A 17,622-nucleotide genomic window follows, 5' to 3' on the forward strand; every position below is an offset into this window, starting at 1 on the left:
TAATTTTTTCCTCCTTCAATCCTCTTAATTTTTATTCATTCCCATACTCTATATTCAAATATGGCTCCAAGTGGTCATAGATATGACAAGAATTTACAAGATGTCCAAAAAGATCTTGTTGATAAAGGTTTCACACTCTCCACCATTCCTGGTGAAAATGCCAAATCAATTCTTTCTGTCAAACTTTTCTATGATCAGTATTGTGATGATCAATCAATCATAATTTCGCTAGGTCAGATTCTCGCAGGTCTCCCTATTCCTCTTTATAACCCAGATCTTCCTTTATTTTATGAAATTCTCGCTCACTCGGGATTTTCGCGAGCTATCTTCCAACTGAGTGGGGACTGCATCTGTCTGATGCTAGAGTTCGCTAACCGTGGTGCTGGTAGAGGATCTCTTTACTCCAAAGAACTTAGGGATATTAAATTCGCAAACCTAGAGATAATTGCTGAGAAATACACATTAGAGAATTTCTTTGAGAACTATGAACTTATCTCCATGAAGAAAGATAATACTCGCTGGGGTATTCGTTTAAAAAGGAAAGATAACATTGATGAAGCCAAAATTCTCATGCAAGATATTGACTGGCATTCTGATAAAAACACAACTCCTCGCCAATCCAAAGATGATAAATGGTGTGTTTTTCCTTTACTGCTAAAAGGACCCTACATTGCTGGGTCAAATATTCTTCCTGCGAATCTCGCTGCTTATCAACCTTGGGTTTTCTCTTGGCCCGAGAAGGAGAAAGAGGTATGTTTCTCCCCATTTAAATCACTTTATATTTCTTTATTGATTTTTATTATTCTGTTCGCTAACTCTTGCGACATTCCGCAGATCCAAAAACTGACAGATAGTTATAACAGGACTAGGAAAGCTAGTACTCTGTTAGCTCTTCGCTCATACACAGATGAGGTAAGAAATTTTCTCTTATGATTTTAAATTTTCTTCAATTTTCTCTTATGATTTTAAACAGTATAATGTTGCTTCCATGCTTCCATTTCTTATTTCTATCTGTGTGTGAAGATTATTGCTGAAGTAGAAGAATCTGCCGATGTTGCGAAGACTGGTGATAAAGGTAAAGGTGCTCTTCGCAGGGAAAAATCAACTGGTCCTCCTCCAAAGAAAAGGAAAGTTCGTTCTTCTTCTCCTTCAAATATTCCTCCTCACGAAAATTCCGAAAGTGACAAGGGTGATGAGGACAATGATGATCTTGCTGCAAGTGAAGATTCTCCACCTGAATCTTCTATGGCTAAGCTCTCTGGCCTCTTTTCTGATTCTCTACAAGCAATGGGAGATACCCAATTCGCAAATACATTCAAATCTCTCGCTACCCTTTGCGATGTCCCTTTATTGGATGGTGATAGCTCTCTTCGTGGAGTTTCTAGATCAGTGACTCCCGACTTCTTGCATTCTCTCAATAGTCTGGTATACTTTTATCCTTTTACTTCTTCATTGTTATAACTCAAAATTTCTTTCTATATTAATATTTTTTATATTTTCTCGCAGGCTGGCAAAGCTTCTTTTGCTGTTGCTTCAGATCTAGAGAGAAGACGCGAAAATCTTGAAAAGAAGAATCTTCAATTTCACAAAAAGAATGAAGAATTGGAAGCTGAAGTTAAAGGTCTTCGCGAGAAAAATAGACAATTAGAAATTGATTCTCCTTCGTATAAGAACAAAATCTCTAGTCTTCAACAAGCTAATAGTCAGATTTACGGTATGTTACTTTTCTCTTTTCCCTTTATTCATTCATCCTATTGTTTTATCTTATTTAAATGATCCTTTTTGCAGACATTTATGGTCTTTCTGATGAAGCTACCCTTCTTCGTTCATTTCCTAATGCCTTGGATAATGATACCCTTCTTGAGCGTCTTAACAATTCCTTAAATAGCTTATCAAATTATAGAATTTCATCTCTTTCTCTAAATGAGCTTAGATCTAAATTTCGCCTCTTAGAAATTGACCATATATCTAGTTTAGACTTATCCAACCGATTTAAGCGTCTCCTTCTTGATTCTAAAGAGAAAACCAATGAGTTAAGAACCAAAATTAGCGGTCTCATAGATGATAAGGATCGCATCTCTGATCAAGGTGCCAAGGCTTTGGCGAAATTCCAAGAGGCTCTTCTTGTAGTTCAACTTGAACGAGATGAAGCTAACCGCAAGAACATCGAACTCTGCGAAAGGGAAAAATCAACTTCGTTCTCGTCTTCTTATAAGTAGTGAGGATGAATTTGTTTGGGCTGCGAAAATCTTAGATGATGCTAGAAAAGATTTAGGTGTAAATGTTAGTCTCCAAGTTGAGCATACAGCCTTGATTAGAGATATGATTTCTGACAGAGAAGGTTACTAACTTCTCTTCTTTACTAATATTTTGCTTCTTATGAATTCTTATCAAGTTAATAATTGATTGTCTTTTGATCGCAGATTCTGAAAATATATATCGTGAAAAGATTGAAGAACTCGAAGCTGAAAAGGAGGAACTCGCAAAGAATCTTTCTTCTCGCAACGACAAGTATTCTAGATTAAAGAATCAAATAAAGATCATTGTTGTGAATTTTAAGAATGATCTATGCATTTTCGTAATCAAACTATCGAAATGGTTTGTGACGATCACAGTATCCCATATTCTGATTATCCTTGTCTCTTGGAAGAAATCCCACAGAATACTCTCAGTTTGATTATCTCTGATAGCGAAGCTGACGATGAAGAATCTGATAGTGATGGAGGTTCTGATGGTGATGAAGATTCTGATGTAGACGAAGAAGGGAACAAGTCTGATGAAGATAATAAAGGATTAACTAAGAAGTAGTCTTTATTTCTTTCTTTGATTCTTTGTAATACTTGTACATTTATTTCTTCTTTCTGTATATTTGTGTTACTTTTATTTTGACCTGCATTCATTAAAACAATTCTTCTTTGCAATACAGTTAATCAATATAATCATTAACTCTTGAATCTTTGAGTAAATCTATTGATGTATTTTCAAAAGTTGTTGTAGATTGTGGTAAAAGGGGTTCTTTTCGAACTTGTGAAGGGAATAATTTTTTTTTTGATTTAAATAATTTAGAAATGTATAAAATTCAATTAACAAGTGATATAAACTTTATGGAGAAAATAGGGGTGATGATTCCACCATTCAACAATATTTATGTAGTTTTATTTATTTTTTATTATGCAATTTTAATAATTGTTTTGATTCTAACTATTGCCAAAAGCAGATTCTCAAAATATGAAAGATTAATCGCAAGCATAATACATCAAGAGTATAAAACTAAGCATGTATTATCAAGAAAAAAAATATATTTGATTAATAAAAATCATTTAAATCATTTATTTTCAATGCAATTAATCATATATAAAAATATTGCAAAAATTAATCAAATAAAAATTACCACATAAATATTGCGAGAAAGACTTCCTCCGTCACCCCTGGGATTGGGTTTAGCTACTCATGATGGAAAACCTCTCAAAATATTTCATTGATGCTCAAAAGTTGATTACAATGAAGAGAAATGTCAAAAAAAATCAATATTCGACCGTACTTTGCGACACACAGGAAGCGTCAGGGAAGAACGATACAAATGATGTGTTGTAAGCACTGTTTCTAAGTCGCGGGAAAGGAATTGGAAATTGTCGCAGTTAAGCGACACCTTTCAACGACTTTCCTGGAGCGTATTTTGTTCTTCGTCTTCAACTACACCAGCAGAACTCTTCTCTTCTCTGCGTGATTTTCTTTTGATTCTCTCGACTCCTAAACTTTCCCCAAAGACTATCCAAACTTGCTAAACTCTTTAGCCTTGTATTTATAGTGTTTTAGAACAAAAATATCCGACCATAACACCGTATAATCTCCCATTAATCCCGTCATTGCTCGCTTCCCATATTTAACAATATTTTCCATTTTTGGCTTCTACACACGTTAGATTTGATCCTGCACGCTCTAGTGAGCCTTCTACACGTCTCAGCACTCTTTCAACGCTAGTAGAACTCCTCCATGCACACAAGAACTTCAATTTTGCTCGTGTTACAGTACACGTGCTCTGTTTTGGGTGTGTGAATCATCACGCGTTTTCCAGCCAATTCCGATCGAACCCACTGCCCAAAATGTGTTCCTTAACCTATATCACATCTCTCTATCAAATTTCAGCCATTGAATCGACCCGTAACCCCTTCATTTTTCTGATCAAACTTCTTCCAGTTGAGAATTTCATTTCCCGCCAAAAAAAACAGTTTTCAAACGAAGAAGAAAAGGGTGTCCCCCTATCCTAAACTGGGGTGCGAATAGCAGGTGTCCACTGAGGTGCCCCTTAACCGATAGTGAGAGTCCGGATAACAATTGTCCTTCAAGGGTGCCCCGGGCAAATTTTCGAGCCGAATTTTCCAAAAATGTTTATTTCCTAAAAATACATAAAAACACAATATTAATACAAAAATAGAGTTCCAACAATACGGACATTGAGGACAAATTAGACACAAAAATGCGTCTATCAAATACCCCCAAACTTATTATTTGCTAGTCCTCGAGCAAATTTATTCTAGAAAGGAAAATCATTTGAACCCCTAGGTGGCCCTAGTGGCAGAGTGTTGTCTCCGGAGGGTTTACCAGAGGTGTACCCACAAAACCATTACACCAGACCCTAGCTATCTACAACGAACCTTGGAAGGCACTAAAGAATCTCCTTGGTTGGCATACTTATTGACTACAAGAGGAAGTACCCTGATGCGAAATTCCAATTGATGTACACGAGTTTGCACTCAAGCATACTAAAATTCATATATAAGTGACAAAGCTCTACTCAGATAGTTGAACTATGGACATCATATTCGGAGTCAAACTAATCACATGGAAAGATAAAGAGATGTATATAGAAAAACATAGATGGTTTTGATGTTTACTAAGTGAACGGCGTTTCCCATATCTGTCTGAAGGCCTCCGCCAAAATGAACCTATCCTAATGGATTGAGATACTAGTCTGACTAATATCAACACACTGGCATATACAAGGGAACCAGTGGTCGATAACCTAACTCTAGGTCAACACAAATGGCATATACAAGGGTACCAGTGGTCGACTTTATTGAATTTATTCCTTTTGGTCAAATGATCTGGTCTCAATTTTTTTTTATTTTTTTTTTCAACTTTTTGGTAACTACCATTCTTTTTTTTTTCATGGTATCTCAATCACTCTAATTCACCCTAGCATTGTTAACAACTTGAATCGTGGGCCCCACCTATCACTTAAAGAAACATAGTTTAAAAACAAAATAAAAATAGAAGTGAAAAGGACTCAACGAGATATGGTGCAACTATCATGTTATTTCTAACACCTGAGCTCTGTGCTTTTATGAATAGACTCTATAGATGTTTCCATCTAATCAGATTGGTTCCTCAACTCCTACAACCAAGATGTTTCCATCCACTTAGATTGTTAGTGCCATCCTGAATAGCATAAATTTCTAGGCTCTGGAGTTTATTTATTGCAACTAAAAAGTTTCTCCCCACAACCCAAACTTAAATCTAACATTGTCCTCAATGTTTCCATGATAAAATTAAAGCATGAACGAGGAGAAATTGTTACCACTTGAAGCAAAAAGGGTTGAGGAAAGATATTACCGTGTTGCGTGAGATTAGGTTACCTCCCAAGAAGTGCTAAGTTTAAAGTCTTCAGCCAGACATCAAATACCTCAAAAAGGATCTTCACCTTCCAAAGTCATATACCAATAGCCGAAAAAGTTGTGGGTCCATAATACCAAATAGAGCTAACACCAATATGAGACAACTGCACTGGCTCAGAAAAATGAACAGAAGGAGCACATCCTCATCTAAGGTTTCTTGCAAGACAACCGGATCTATCCAGAGCCTCCAGTTGGGCTTCATAAGAGTGTCTTGAAAAATAGATTCATCCGAAAAACGGGTTTCTAATATATGGATTTCCTCCTGAACAGTATCAGGCGGATCAGGTTGTGGAGTCTGAATAGACTCAAGCGATACCTCAGATGCACTAGGCTTGAGTCCCAAGTTAGGGACTTCTACTGGGGATAATTTACACTCTCTACCCCAAACTTAGAGTTTTGGGTGTCTCTAGATAAACTAGTCACAATATTCCCAATTTCTAGACTATCCGGTTCCTGAAAAAGGTCAATTGCTTTCTCTGAGTTATAATCAGGTGGTTCATCCTCTAAATTCTTTTGAGGTATACTATCTATAGGACTTATATGTTTCATATCCTCTATGGTCATCCCTAGAGTTTCCTTATTGTGTTGAAGCACGGTTACTGGCCTAATCTCATGATCACTATCCAAATCGGAAGTTATAGGCAAAATCTCAGATGGGCCTACAAATGCATAATTGGGGTCCAACTTAGGAGGATCTTTAGGCTCTTCAAAATAAGGGCTTAAGGTAGATTCGGTAGCTAGTAATGGTTCAAACCTAGATTTCCATCTATCGGTATCTAACATAGGAATAGAATCCAACAGAGCATTTACTTGTTCAATGTTGCTATCATCGTCGAAATCCATGCTAAAACGGGCTAGACAACTCTCTAATGGATCTTCCGATTCGGTGTTTGGTACAGACTTCAGAACTAAGGTTCCTATCATGTTGACCTCTTCAATGCACGTGTCATCTAGCTCAGAGGGTAGCTTACTAATATTAAAAATGTTCAGCTCAATAGTCATATTACCAAAAGACAAATTCATAATACCATTTCGACAGTTAATGATCGCATTGGATGTAGCTAAAAACGGGCGACCTAAAATCACTGGTATTTGGTTCTCTAGGTCAGGGATAGGTTGGGTATCTAGGATAACAAAATCCACCGGATATATAAACTTGTCGACCTCTATGAGAACATCCTCGATCACACCACGAGGAATTTTAACGGACCTATCAGCTAACTGAAGTGTCATCTGTGTAAGTTTCATCTCACCAAGTCCTAGCTTAAGGTACACATGGTATGGCAATAAGTTCACACTGGCTCCTAAGTCAAGCAACGCTTTTTCAACACGGTACTTACGTATTTTACAAGCAATGGTAAGGGACCCTGGGTCTTTATACTTAAGAGTAGTGGTATTCTGAATAATAGAACTCACGTGACTAGCTATGAAGGCTTTCTTCTGGACACTGAGCTTACGCTTTCGCGTACACAAGTCCTTAAGGAACTTGGCATAAGAGGGAATCTGCCTAATTGCATCTAATAATGGAAGGTTGATATTAACCTGCTTAAAAACCTCCAATATATCATTAAAGTTGGACTCCCTCTTAGTCAGAACTAGCAGTTGGGGGACGGGGATCTGGGAACAAAATCAGACTCAACATGACCCTCATTGGTCTCTTCATTCTCTGGTTCAGACGGGTGAACTACAACATGTTCACTTTCAGGTATGTCGACCTTATTATCAACTCTCCTTCCACTCCTAAGGGTCGTAACAGAGTTAACATGACTGTACGATTTCTCTCCTCTAGGGTTAGGATCAGTATGACTAGGGAACCTTCCTTCCTCTCTCTCATTAATATACTTAGCTATTTGGCCGACTTGAAGTTCTAATTTAGCAAAAGACTGGGCACTATTCTTAAAATTATGTTTGGTTTCCTCTTGAAAATTACCCTGGCTTTTTACAAACATTTCATGTCTTTGTGATAGCATTTCCTGGCTCTTCCTTAATATACTAAGGGTTTCCTCTAAGCTAGTTATTTTATTCTCAGATGGGTTCTGGGTCTGTCCTGAAGAGTTCTTAGTATAACCAAAACCTGGGGGAGGCTGAGAATTACTAGATTGGCCTTGATTCTGGCCCTTAGACCAAGAGAAAATAGGATGGTTTCTCCAACCAGGGTTGTAGGTCTCTGATTAGGGGTCAAACTTCTGACGGTTCTCAAACCTAGCATTGTTATAGACAACATGAGCTTGCTCTTCACTAACCTGACCTTCCCAAAATGAATTATCGGGCTCTATTCCACAACTAGAGACTTGAGAGGCTCTATTAGGTTCAACAAGGGACCTATTTTTAGACTGACCCATTTCCAAAGCCTCTAACCTTCTATACAAAGCAGCAAACTTAGCATCAGATGAAAAACTCGTATCTACCATATTGGTGCTACTTTTATTGACCAAGAGTTTTGTAGGGGGTTCAACACAAGATTCCCACTGTTGGGATTTTTCAGCGATAACTTCTAAGAAGGTAAAAGCATCATCAACATTTTTACTAGTGAACTCACCAGCGCACATAGACTCAACCATGGCTTTGGTCGAATAGTCTAAACCATCATAAATAATTTGTACTAGTTTCATCTTATCAAATCCATGATGAGGACGCTGATATAGGAGATCATTGAATCTCTCTAAAAATCTATAAAGAGATTCTCCCTCTTGTTGCACACTAGCATTAATTTTCTGCCTAACAGTTGCAGTTTTATGCTTAGGGTAGAACTTCATATATAAGGCAGCGATAAGTTCCTGCCATGTTTCTATGGATTCAGATGGTAGGTTGTTCAGCCAGGTCTTGGCTTTATCTCTCAAGGAAAAGGGAAACATCTTAAGTTTCAAGACTTCATCAGTAAGGTCTTTTATTCTAATTGTACCACAAATTTCCTCAAAGTCCCTAATATGGAAATAAGGGTTCTCATCATCTTTTCCTAAGAATATAGGGATCATCTGGAGAATACTAGGTTTTATCTCGAAATTAGCCGTAGTGGCTAGCAATTTAATGCACGAAGCTCGGTTGGTCCTAGTTGGGAACATGTAATCTTTCAAAGTTGCCATCGTTGGCACAACTGGAGTACTAAGGGTACTTTTGTCACTTAGAGATAAATTCTCAAAACTGAAGTTTCCAAAAACAGGGCTCTCAAAAGAACAATCTTCGAGCTCCCTGCTTATATCAGAAGAACTACTAGGTTTTTCGCTAATCAATCGACCTAGAGTATCTCTTTTCCAAGCCCTATTAACAAAATCGGGCATATACTAAAAAAAAAATCAAAAAGAAATAAAAATCCTAACAGGAAGGTTCTAGCAATCACACAGCAGGCTGACTCGACTTTACCACAGCAAACCTAGAGATTTCTAGCAAACAACAAGCATGATGGCTCACTTAGATTGTTTCTAGACTAGCTTCTGTATCTCGAAAGGGAATTCGTTACAATTTAAGAAAACCCCTCTGAATCAATCCGAGTCAAAGTAAGTTGAATCGAGGCGAGGGAATCTTAGTGGAGCTTTGATACCCAAGTCCTCACCGCAGTACAAGGCGGCGCAGTCACGGATTCAACTCACAGAAACCGTCATGAACTTCGAAGTATGCTAAAAGAATAACCAATATCCTTCGAAAATTTTTCCTAACAAGCTCGATACCCTATAGGTCTCTTTCTAATCAGATTTTAAAGCTTGGGTTCGCGTTAGGTTTTGTTCTCCTAAAGCAGGCAAGAAGGGAGCGGTGATGAAATCCGAACCCTTATCTTGTTTAGGCCAGGCCTTGCCCTTTACTAGGAAAATAAAGACAGTCTGGTTCGTCCTTAAACAATTAGCACCTTAAGGAGTACAGTAACTCGCTTGCAGGGGATTCGCGAGTGTTTCGATTGGACTTACCTCCCGTACCAGACGGGGGATGAACCGTTGTCGTCGACTCGGGCCACGACTCCTATGACGTGTGCGAACCCGAGGGGCCGAGGTGATATTGTAATCACCGTCCTTCCCTGCACAAAGTTTGTATTTAAGGGTACCCTTCCGTAGGGTTTAAAAATTAAAGTCCAAATGTCCAGTCCAATTTAAAGTTCAAAAAGAAAAAATACAATAAAATTACAGTTTTCCTCACAAACTCTAAAAGAATTAAAAATTAAATCCTAAAATTGTCCTCTTTTCTTCTCTTTTCGCTTTTCGCTTTAAGCTTTTTCCTCTCCAAGTCCTTAGTTTTCACTTTGAACCTGCAAAATAAAGACAAAAAGAAACGTAAAAAGGAACAAACAATTCTAAAAAAAATAAAAATAAAATAATAAACCCAAAAAAAAAAAAATTCTACCTAAGCACAGGTCCGCGTCGGCGGCGCCAAAAATTTGATGTATATTCAAAAGTTGTTGTAGATTGTGGTAAAAGGGGTTCTTTTCGAACTTGTGAAGGGAATAAATTTTTTTTTAGATTTAAATAATTTAGAAATGTATAAAATTCAATTAACAAGTGATATAAACTTTATGGAGAAAATAGGGGTGATGATTCCACCATTCAACAATATTTATGTAGTTTTATTTATTTTTTATTATGCAATTTTAATAATTGTTTTGATTCTAACTATTGCCAAAAGCATATTCTCAAAATATCAAAGATTAATCGCAAGCATAATACATCAAGAGTATAAAACTAAGCATGTATTATCAATAGAAAATATATTTGATTAATAAAAATCATTTAAATCATTTATTTTCAATGCAATTAATCATATATAAATATTTCAAAAATTAATCAAATAAAAATTACCACATAAATATTGCGAGAAAGGCTTCCTCCGTCATCCCTGGGATTGGGTTTAGCTACTCATGATGAAAAACCTCTTAAAATATTTCATTGATGCTCAAAAGTTGATTACAATGAAGAGAAATGTCAAAAAAATCAATATTCGACCGTACTTTGCGACACACAGGAAGCGTCAGGGAAGAACGATACAAATGAAGTGTTGTAAGCACTGTTTCTAAGTCGCGGGAAAGGAATTGGAAATTGTCGCAGTTAAGCGACACCTTTCAACGACTTTCCTGGAGCGTATTTTGTTCTTCGTCTTCAACTACACCAGCAGAACTCTTCTCTTCTGCGTGATTTTCTTTTGATTCTCTCGACTCATAAACTTTCCCCAAAGACTCTCCAAACTTGCTAAACTCTTTAGCCTTGTATTTATAGTGTTTTAGAACAAAAATATCCGACCATAACACCGTATAATCTCCCATTAATCCCTTCATTGCTCGCTGCCCATATTTAACAATATTTTCCATTTTTGGCTTCTACACACGTTAGATTTGATCCTGCACGCTCTAGTGAGCCTTCTACACGTCTCAGCACTCTTTCAACGCTAGTAGAACTCCTCCATGCACACAAGAACTTCAATTTTTCTCGTGTTACAGTACACGTGCTCTGTTTTGGGTGTGTGAATCATCACGCGTTTTCCAGCCAATTCCGATCGAACCCACTGCCCAAAATGTGTTCCTTAACCTATATCACATCTCTCTATCAAATTTCAGCCATTGAATCGACCCGTAACCCCTTCATTTTTGTGATCAAACTTCTGCCAGTTGAGAATTTCATTTCCCGTTAAAAAACAGTTTTCAAACGAAGAAGAAAAGGGTGTCCCCCTATCCTAAACTGGGGTGCGAATAGCAGGTGTCCACTGAGGTTCCCCTTAACCGATAGTGAGAGTCCGGATAAAAATTGTCCTTCAAGGGTGCCCCGGGCAACTTTTCGAGCCGAATTTTCCAAAAATGTTTATTTCCTAAAAATACATAAAAACACAATATTAGTACAAAAATAGAGTTCCAACAATACGGTCATTGAGGATAAATTAGACACAAAAATGCGTCTATCATCTATCATATGGAGACAAATAACATTTTCTAATTTCATACATTCCCATACTTGCCTCTGTTATTTGAATCCAAATGAGAGATTTTATAAAAAATTTCTTATTTTATGTCTCAATTTCGCAGTTAATTATGTATAACTTCGCAATCTTATGCGAACTGAATTTTGATTCTTTTCAAAATCTCATTCCTGTGTGGTCTTATTTTGCCTTCCTAATTAAAGGTCTTATTAGGCCACCTCTTGTCATTGCGACAAAATCGCAGGACATCCTTGCACTTTCATGCAAAACCCCATTGATCTTGCCTTAACTTTTTCTTTTGTATTATGGCCTCTTCAGGAATGTTGCGACAATATGACAGGCCTAAATATTCTTGCGAAAATGAAGCCCCATGACATTGTCGTCTTGCGACGAAATCGCAGGACGTCTTCGCACTTTCATGCGAAAACCCATTGATCTCGTCTTATCCTTTTCTTTTGTATTATTGCCTCTTCAAGATTGTTGCACAAATATGACAAGCCTTAATATCCTTGCAAATAAAAAGCCTCATGACATTTGCGTCTTAAGACACTTATAAGCTCCCTAATGGAGGGTTCCGCCCTTATCTCCCCCCTGGTTGCCTTCAAGGAGGCGTACTTCTACCATACAAGGTTAGCTCCTCCCATCAAGTCTTAACAACAACCAGTTGTTTTCGCAGCCTCTTATCCCTTTTACTTATAGGGCTTATGGTTACGAGACTGCACCCTAAGTGGGGTTTTCTTCAGGCCGAGTGCAGTATAAGCCAAGACTTGTCAAGAATGGCAAAGTACGCTTCAAACGTCTCTGGCACTCTTGACTCAACAGTGTACCTCGGCGCCTTGATCAGATCTGCACTCCTTGGGAGAGTCCTTATTACCTTAGTCTCCCAACCTAAGTCATATGCTTAAGCTGAGAATCCAAGGTGCCTCTCCCGGATGGGCTTCATTTACCCCAAATCTCCATGACTCAGGTTCCAGTGGCGGTGTAGCCTTTCCCTGAGCCATGCAACAAGTACCCCCTTATATGACGTACTTTAGGTCTTACATTTGCCTCTTGAGAAATTGTATTCACGAACTAGGGTGTACGCCATAAAGGTTCGCCTCTTTCTCTTTTGTCATTTTTCTCTGATTACTTTCTGTAAAATTCATTATCTCTGTGAGAGTCTCGCAAATCATCATATTGTATCTGAATTTCGCAATCTCAATTTTGTCATTCAATCAAATGTATTTTTGAGAATTTTTCTTATTGCGAGAGTATCGCAACAACTTAATCATTCATACATTTCTTGCTTTTATTACCTTTGTCATCATATGCTTCTTTATTATTTTCTGCTACTGCTTCCTTAGTAGTGGTATGTTCATTATTTTTATTCTGAGCTAGCATTAGTTTCGCAACATCTCTTCTCCTTTCCTTTCGATTGCATCCACCATCAACCTCTCACTTCTTTGTGTATCTTTGATTTTGTGTGCCAGTTTTTCTTCTTGTTTGCTCTTCCTTCGCAAGATTCTATCTCAGTTTTGTAACACCTCTTTCCTTCAACCCAATCTCCCTTTATGATTCCTACACCTCTGGGGTGAGGGAATTTGATGCACTGGTGGAAAGTTGAAGCTACACCTAGAATCACATGTATCCAAGGTCGACCAATTAACGCATTGTAGGGTGATTCTACATCAACGACACAGAATAAGATTTCAGAAGATATTCCCTTCCATGGAATTCGCATAGTAACCTCCCCTTTAGGCTTGTTAGCAGTACCATTAAAACCATATATCTTATATGTTGATGGTATAATATCATCATCTCTTCCACCAATGGTTTTATAAGTATGATAAAATAGGATGTTCACAGAGATTCCAGTATCAATTAGAATTCTATTAATTTCCCATGAATCTTCAGCTTCTTCATCCTCATCTTCTTTCGGTTTTGGATTAATTTCTAATTTTACTACCAATGGATTGTCATGCACCTCTTCTCCTTCGGGAATTTCTTCTGCGGTAAAAGAAATGATCTGTTTCTGCCATTCCTCTAGTGGCGAGATTTTCGCAATATTCATAATTTGTCTTCCATCATTATCTCTTGCGAACACTCTACTCAAAACATTATCATAAAAATCTTCAATTGTCTTATATGAATGTACGATAGAGTGATAGAATAGATTTTTTGATTTTGCACCAACTTCTATGAAGAATGTTTCCTTCTTTTTCATCGTATTCACTTTGTGATGCTCTGGTGGTTGTGGCAATGGTTGAGATTGTGGATGCACTACTAGAAAGTCGTTTACTTTTCCTTGATCTATCATTCTCCAAATAATTCTTTTTACATTTCTGCAATCATTTTTTGTATGTCCATGAAAATGATGATAAGAACAAAACTCGTGACTTCTGTGGTTTGGAGGTGGTTCCGTTCCCATGTTCCATGGTGTTGGTATATTCTCCATCAAGATTATAGCTTCCCATATCTTCTCCACACTTGCATTTAGAGGTGGCATATTGATTTCTTCCCATACTACCTTGTGACCTCCTTGTCCTCTATTATAGTTTTGTCTTTGACCTCCATAAGTTTCTTGTGGTTGATCGAGTCTTTGAATCTTGTTATTTCCACCACGATTGTAGAAATTTCTTTCTCTTTCATACTCTTCTTGATCTCGGCTTCCCATAGCCACCAGTTTCTGTTGATTGTTACTTGTCACCTTCTCTTGTTGTACTTGCGAAGTATTCGCCACTGTGTTTATTAGCTTGGGTAATAAGATTGCATTCGCTGTTTGTGAGATGGTGTTCGCAACTGGATATGATTCCATTTCATTTTGCCTTTCCTCTAGAGCAATGGATTCTTCTTGAAGTTCTCGCAATTCAGTCATTGTGATCGTATTCTTGACTCTGAAAATTTGGACATACAATAGGTTTATTGCAAACATAGCATTGATAAATGATAATATAAGATATCTCTCATCTACACGGCCAGCCATTTCGCTACACATAGTTCTCCATCTTTTAGTCAGGTGTTTCAAACTTTCGACAATCCTTTGTTTTAATCCAAACACATCTTCTATACCAGGTCGCGAGGAATTATTACTTATATATGCCCCCAAGAATGTAGTCTGCAAATGATTGAAGGAGGTTATTGTGTTCTTTGGTAGACCTTCAAACCATTTTAACGCCTCTCTTGTTAAGCTGGATGCGAAATATTTGCACAATACGGCATCATGATTTTCCCATTGTAACATGCACCTCACATAGGCTTTAATGTATTGAATTTCACAAGTTGTTCCATCAAAAATGTTGGTTAATGCGGGAAAATTTCATTTCGGTGGTATTCCTCCTAATTGTATTTCCCTTGTAAATGGAGTTTTCGCAGCTTCTTCTATTGCTTCATCCAATTGTCTTCTGCCTACTTCTCCTCTATTATTTAGCATTCCTCTCGTTATAATTCTTTCAAGATTTGTTTATTTACACCTGAATCTTGATCCATTGGTCTCTTTAATTTCGCCTCTCTTCTTCTGCGTTCATGTCTATCTTCTCTCGCGAAATTTTGCATTTCTTCTTCATTATCCTCATCTCGTCTTCTTCTGCGATTCTCTTCCTCATCTCTATCTTGAATTCGCATATGATGATGCCTTTCATTTTCCCCTCCATGATTTTGTTCATTTCTTGTTAATTCAATTCGCTGTCTTTTAGCCATCCTCTTTACTCTATCATACTCCTCATTGAGATTACCGTTATTCAGGTTTTGTGTACGCCTTCTTTATCGATTGTCGTGATTGTTCTGGCAAATTGTCTCCTGAAGATCTTATTCTTCCATTTCCGCTCTCAATCTTTGATGTTCGCAGATTAAACGTGCTTGTTCAGCATAATGTCTTTCAATTTCTTCTTCAATTGTCTGTTGATTTATTTGAGTTTCTCTCTCATGTAAAATTCTTCTTCCTTCCTCTCGATTTCCTTCGCCATCTTGATCATTTCGTCCCTGATGTTGTCCGTTCTCTTGATTTCTACCATTTTTCCCATCATCAAAAGTTTCATTTTGTGGAACGTAACGATCATCAGCTATTTCTTTATTTTCGCGATATTCTTCATTAGGATTTGATATTTCTTCTTGAATATTGTTTCCAGCATTGATTGTGGGTGAGTTTCGCCTCATTTCTCTTCTAGTCGATCTTGAATATGATTTTGTAATACTTCTCGATCTTCTATTCTGTAATCTTATATTCTCCATCCTTAATTCGTGATTTTTCCTTGTTAAATTTGCACGTTCTTTTGCCTCAGCTTTTCTTTCTTCATGTATTCTTCGTTTGAACGTTTCTAACGCTCCAATTTCCTCATCTCCATGAATTATTCCTTCATCTGCTTCTTGATTTCTCTCTTCCTGTCTATAATTTCTGTTTTGTTGCTCTTCTTCTACTTCTTCTGCCGAATTTGATTGCTAAGTGTGTATGCTCACCCTATCATAATCTGTATTCCTCCCTTGAACTAGTGTTTGTTGAATTGGTGGTTGAATTTGATTTTCTCTATTACTTCTCATTCCAGTAGATTCTCCCATTTCACTTCTTTCTTTTCCAGCAATTCTCTTGCTTCTTCTAACAGTAGTCGGTTGTTCGGATGTATTTCTTCTTCTAGCCATTTGTTCAATGTTAACAATATTGCAAGAAATTATGGAAAATTCTTAATAAATCACTTTAAATTTTCACAAATCTCAGTATCAATTTTCAGCTTTTTCTAGAATAATCTTCAATACCTCCCTGTTTCTAGCGCCATTATGTAGTTGCAGGAAATCCTACACTACACCCCTCATATGATTTCATTATTAATCAACTCATTTTTAGGTTTACACTCTTAATTTTATTGATCAACCTTTGAATATTCTTACAAGAAAAGATAAAGAAATCAAGAATGATCTCTGCTCTAGACTTTCTCTCTCCTATTTACTTGTTTCTTACTCAAAAAAGATCTCACTCTCTTTACAACTTGAATGACTATTTATAAGGAAATACATAGTGGGTGACAGCTAATCTGTCCTTTATTTTCGGGTATGGTCTGCGACATTCTCGCAACCTTACAAATGTTAATTTCGCAAGCTCTCTAATTTTCGCAGGACTATCACATCTTTCTCGTGATCCTAGCTGACGTCGTTTATCGTATCATTTCTGAAATTGTTCTGCGACGCTGTTGTGTTGTGTCATTGATAATTTCGCTGAAACATTGTCATTGCGAGATTATGATCCTACATTAGATGTTGTTGTTTGTCACAAATCGGACTCACAAGGTCCGAGTAATAATATTGACCCAGATTTCTTTTTCAGCAGAGAAATGGTGAAGGATTTCACTTGGTTATAAGTGTTGACTTGACTCAAATGGATACGGAGTACCCGTTTCTGGAGTATAAATATCCAATAGACACACTGATCAACCATCTCCTTCTTCACTTGTTTTTTTCTCTTTAAGCACTCTCAATCTTTTTTTACCCCCTTTTGGTTTTGATGGTGATTTTGCGTGATTTGTTTGTGGAAACTTAAAGGGATTGATCCATACCCAAAGGTGATTTTATTGAATTTTCAATTTGCATTTCATCCACAAAATCATCAAACGTAATTAAGTAATTCTAATATTAGAGTGATTCTATTACACTCTTGATTCATAACCTAACACACTTTTGAGTGATCTGAGAAAAAAATAAGTTCCTATTTATAGACATTTTTGCCAAAATTTGATAAAATTTCCATTGGGATCCGATGGTGGAGAAAATAAAGTCGTTGAAAATGATGGATGGTTACGATCAGGTGTGAGAGGAATGTAACAAATAAAAAGCACAAAAAATATTAATTACCAAACAAATACTTCGTTTCCGTGCAATGTCAAACGGATACTCAGTATTCGTTTGGACTAGAAAACAGAGACTGAGTTTTCCTAAAGTGAAAAATCAAACTGATACTCAGTCTCCGTGTGAAATCCCTTGGCTAAGAACCGCATTAGATATGATCAACTTTAAAGTGTATCTAAGGGATATCACCACATTTCAGCGACACGGAAGACCATAGTATTCGAGTTTCGTTACAATTAAGTTATAACGA

This window comes from Papaver somniferum, chromosome 2, assembly GCF_003573695.1.
Source record: "Papaver somniferum cultivar HN1 chromosome 2, ASM357369v1, whole genome shotgun sequence".
Lineage (NCBI taxonomy): Eukaryota > Viridiplantae > Streptophyta > Magnoliopsida > Ranunculales > Papaveraceae > Papaver > Papaver somniferum.